Raw genomic sequence first — 5,724 nt, forward strand, 5'->3', positions numbered from 1 at the left:
GTGTGTGTGTGTGAAAAACAGATCACATAGTTGAATGTGAATGAGAGAGGCTTGTCTCCGCGCTGGAGATGCTACTGTCACATTATCATAAAGAGGAGGAGCCTGCCATATTCTTGGAGAGGGAGAGGAGGGAGAGAGTTCAGATTAGCCTATATAAAGTTTGGATAAGCTTATTTATGAACGCCTAACGAACACACAGACAAACATTCATGTTTCTCAAGGTATTAGTGTGGGTGTAATCATGTCTTCTCTGTAACACTCTTAATAATTAGGCCATTAAAATCCTACAACTTTTGCATAGACCTAATAAAATATTTATTGCAGCACATTTGCTTCTTTATTACAAATGTGAAATAGGTTAGTTGTTTTATTAGGAAGTTTCATAGAGCATAGAAGTAAGCATTAAAGTTATTCACACTATGAGACCAGTGAGTTGCCCACAATACATAAAACAGCTATAGGCCTAACCGTTGGCCATACTCAATAGGACTCAGAATGACAACAAAGTCACTGCCTTGCCATCCTTCATATGGGGCATGGACTATTAAAGGCACTGAGGGCAATAACCTTGGTTTGACAAATTGACCCCTTTACCTGTTCTGTGTAGCCCTTCTGCGGTCCACACAGACACTCACACTGCCACTGTCATTTACATATGGAGCTTGCAGTCCTTTCAAAGTGGCTTTCACGGAACATTGTGCTGATAATGATCTTGGTCGTGAGGGAGAGAGAGACACAGATCTCCAGAGACCATCTCACCATAAGACAAGGGGGAAGAGGATAAAACTCAGACTGTACTTCAACTCAAAGGACTTTAACACTCCCTGCCACCCCACCCCCTCGCCCCAATAAGCCCTCTTGTGTTTTTTAATTGGCAGAAATTAATCTTTAGGATGTAGATGGTAGATTTACATTCATTAAAAGTCAAGAGAGGAAGCCAGGCTTGATGCTAATCAAATCTGCTTAATTATGCTTAACATGAGTATCTCCAGGGGAAGAGAGAGAGGGGGAGAGAGATAGCTAACTCGAACTTTTTACTTTTTGCCTTTGATAACTCCTGCTGAGTATGGCCTTTTCCGTGCCAAAAAGAAATGTCACGACTCTCTTTGTACATCTGTGGAAAACACCCCAATAAAGCCATCAGTGTTGACTAAAACCTATTGTTGTCAGGGCACCGTTAAGTGTTTAGTGAATGTAAAATGTTTAGTGTTTGATCTAATAGATGGGGTAAGTATGAAAGTGCACAGGAGCCAGGTTAGAAGTGTAGCAGGATACCCTGGTGGGAAGTGACTTTGTCTCACAACAGGAAGGTCACTGGTTTAATTCATACTGCAGCCATTGTACCTTTACTCTACTGAATGAAACAATGAGCTCCCCTCTATTATTATTAATACATATACACCCATATGCATCCACCAGGAGAGAGGAAACCAATTCAACAGTGTCATTTTACAACATAATAGTCTGCTCAAATGCTGGTAATCTGCTTTTGCTCAACATTGCCCTGCTAATTAATATTTTAATATCTCTTTTGATTCCGCTAATTGCTTCAGAACACTGTAATTCCTCAGTTTTAACCTCCAACATTTGTCTCATGTTAATATGTCAGAAAGCCAAAAGCTTCTGCCAGAAGTGATTTTTATAAAATTGTGGTGGGCTGTGCTTGCTTCCTGAACACTAACTCTAAACTAAAATCTGATGGGTATCCTCTTAAAAGCAATTTTTCTGATGATTCTGAAGTTGAATCTTTCTACAATTTTGGATCCCTTTAATTGATTGTACTAAAAAGACAGATTGGCGCATTTGCAGTAGCAACATTTCTGGTGCAATCTTCCAAATTTAAAAGCTTGTATTCCATATTAGCTGTTATGAGTCAATGAGACAAAGCTAATATGCATGTTGTGTTGTTGTTTGAAAGCCAAGATCTTGGTCCTTTCCACATGTCTCTTTTGGCCACAGAGCAGCAGAAGCATGAGGGGAATGTGTAGGTGGCTAGATCAGCCGATGAAGTGTAAATACCACTCAATCTGTTCTCATTAGAGGAGTAAAAACGTACGAATCACTTCGCCTCTATTAAAAATGCCCCAGGGCCTTAGTGGATTGTCCTTGTGTGTATTTGCATGTGTACACGTCTGTGTGAGGGAGAGAGGGGCTGACAGGATGATGTTTTGGCATTTGTGCCTGTGGATGGGATCTGAAATGCCACCACCATCATTGCTGCTTAATTCCCAGATACACACAGTTAATCTGAACAGACAATCCATTCCGACAGCCACTGTTATGATTCAAATCAACTCCGAGTGAAGTGTGTGCTGGGCTGAGTAAGAGAGGATGTCATTGTATTTTGGTTTGTGATTAGGTGTCTATGGATGTATGACCAAGATATCACACATCCACTGCACATTCCCCTATGATAATGTGGATTGATTATGGATATGATAATGAGAGGCCGGCGCGGCGTCGCGACCTTCACAAGGTCTAATTGAAACAAGCGTTGGTCCTCCGAAGCACTTATCAAGTCACACAGCACATCATTAATCACTGAGAATACAAGCTGTCAGTGAACACACATGCGCACACACACACACACACACACACACTCCATATTTTCTGTTTTTACAGCATATACACACATGCTCTTTTTCCTGTCTCTCTCTCTTTCTCTTACATACACACACACAATACAAGCTGTCACCGCAATATGCCTGGCATTGTCTTCTTTTAAGGAGAGTGGACAGCTAGTCCACCCTCTATCTCTATTTTCTTCTTTAAGAAAAGTTGAGTAACAAACAGGCTATTGCCGTTTAAAGGGAGAACAAGAAAGGCAATGTTAAAAGAACCCAACTAAACGAACAGATGTTCACTTTACACAAACCCATTTGAGATTGAATTAGTGCAAGTTGTTTTACTACCTGCTTTTATTAGAAGACAATTTAACAACCAAATTCGATTTCAGTGTCTGATTAAGGCAGCATATGGTCTGTACCTGTTAAACACAACATGCTCAACAGCAACTTAACGCCTCAGTGAGCTACTCAAATAAACTAATAAGCACAATATCATATTAGTCATTACATAGTCCAACACACAAAATTCCAATCTGATAAAAGGTACTTTCATTATCAGCCAGGAGAAAACACAAGGGAGTAGGCACGCGCTCGGTCGATGCCATCAACAACTTTGTTAATTGTTATTCAATTAACTGCTTTTGTTAATGAAACCAATTAATACTTTCCATATATATCATTATTATGCATGCAGAAGATTGCTAATTACAACTGTAAATCAATCAATTCTACATTAATCAGTTTGGAAAATGTCCAAAACCAACAAAGTCACTAAGACTTTGAAGACTTTTTTTTGATTGCCACACCATTATCTGTCTAATGATTGTTAACGATCCTTTAAAGAGTTTACGATCCAATTTCCTTGCTATGAATTTAATTGGTACCTAAATAGTATAATCTTACAGTGTAGAAGTGTGGTCTGTATTTAATCAAGGGTGCAATATTGCTGTAAACTCTAACAAGGTCATGGAACTCCTCTCAGGGCAAATAGAGCCAGTGAAGCCTTACATTGATGCTGGTGATGAGGCCCAGATAACCTGAGTTAGAAATATGAAAACAAAAGTGTACTTGGTTGAGGTACATGGTTATATACAGCTGTGCTCATAATTGGGTTACCATCTTAGAATACGCTGGTGTCCACTAATCAGTCTAATTATTTTAGTAAAGTGCATTCCTCACACCTGCAAAACAAGATCCTTTCACTTTTAAATGAGAATGCCCTCATTTATCAGAAAAATAGTCCAGAGGCTGGATAATTATCAGACGTACAAACACAAACACCTTTAGAAGTTTGATGTGAGGATGTACTCCTTGAGTTGATTCGGTCATGTGACCTGACCAGTGCCCTAGTTGAACACTCTTAGATGTTTATGCATATGTGGACGCTAATCTCTCAGTCAGGACTGTGGGATTTGGGAATATTTTGTTTAACAGAGATCAAAGTAACAGGCTAAGATCAGGAGAAACCCTTCAAACACATCAAACAGAGACCAATGCGTCCCACGCCCACAGTAGCCAATCAAGCCATGCATAACTCTGTCTTCTTTGTAACAGAAAAAGATTCTTCATGTGGGTCTCTCCCCATCATCGTGTTAGCTCGCCCCCCACATAGGGCTCAGAATCGTTTCAGCTTTTTGTTCCAGGGCTAAAAAGTTACAAATACTCGTTTTACTGTTATGTAGTATAATTTTTGGGGAGCCTGAGTAGCAAATTTTAACACATGTACTTTTACTTGTAACTGGGTAGGCTACTTGGAATTAGCTACATTAAAACCATAGGAGTTTCAGAGTACAGCACAGGTCCCAATGGTTAATACATTGTTGTCTCAATTCTGTCTCTGCTCCTCTCAGATACCTGCAAAAATGAGAAACAGCATTGCATTGCCTGCTTTTTTTCGCCAAAAGCATCTTGTACTTAGAATAGTGTTTTTATATGTAGCTTACTTATACTTAAACTTAAAGGTATATTGTGTAACATTTGAAGAGGAGGGTTTATCACTTGATGTCTCCATGGAACCATTATTGCTTTGTCTAGCATGTTCCGTATACATTAAACCTATCTATCACAAGGGAGACACGCAGGTTACAGCACTGTGCTACCTTAAAATTCAGATCTGTGGAGATTTGCCCCTATTCACAGAAGGAATTACTGTATTTTTGAGCAATAGAAATACATAATAAATAAACACTAGATAGAAATATGTAAAGTTATACCATGGAACATTCCAGGCAAAGCAATGACATCTCTAAGGAGACAAGCTGGTAGCGAACCCTCCATCAGAAAAGTTGTGCAGCACAAGTACATATTTACAAAAAAAAAAAAAACTTTGTTCAGCTTTAAACAGTTCATTTAAATTTTTGATCTAAATTGCACAAAAATCAACTCAAACTTAGAGTAGTTTTATATGTAGCCTACTTTATACTTTTACTTAAGTACATATTTGACAGCAGTAGTCTAATACACGGTTTCAGTACTCTTTCCATCACTGGGCTTTATGGGGTATCAAGAAAAGCCATTGCTGCAGCGCGTCTGTATGCCTTTCATAGTTGGAGAACACGATGCTGGTATTGAGGAACAGAAAGATAGTGTGTTAGGAGATCAAAGGAGCGGTACAGAGATTTCAACTGCGAGTCTGTCAGTCAAGATGTTGAGACAAAGCAGAGGAAGACAGAAGTGCTTACACACACATACCCTGCTGCTCACTTTGGGCTTTCGCTGTGCCTCTGAGGGAGAGGTGTTGTTAAAGGGCTTAGGGGCTACTCATTTGCAGACATCTCCACTGGTTTAAACCTACATTCAGCGGGGAGCAGACACACAAACACTGACAGTCCATGGTACAAGATGAGAGGTCGTTCCAGGCCCGAGCAGAGGCCTGTGGAGGAATCTTCTGTGCTCTCAGCATTTTCCCTCGTCTACAAGATGAATAGAGCCATTTTACAGACAGTGGAGAAACAAAACAATGTTCTGTATGGTTGGATTTGTGATGAACGGTCTCCATTTCTGGTTGATCAAAGGCATACATTTTTGGCAAGTTTGCAATATAGTAAAAAAATGGCCAATTGTGTTCTATAAAATAAAGGAAAAAGTCTATGCTGGGACAGGGAAGTATAGGGACTATGGATGTTTTTGTAAAGCACACATACAAAGACAAAACAGG

This window comes from Boleophthalmus pectinirostris, unplaced genomic scaffold (assembly GCF_026225935.1).
Source record: "Boleophthalmus pectinirostris isolate CB_2022bp ecotype Guang Dong unplaced genomic scaffold, ASM2622593v1 HiC_scaffold_5, whole genome shotgun sequence".
Taxonomy (NCBI): domain Eukaryota; kingdom Metazoa; phylum Chordata; class Actinopteri; order Gobiiformes; family Gobiidae; genus Boleophthalmus; species Boleophthalmus pectinirostris.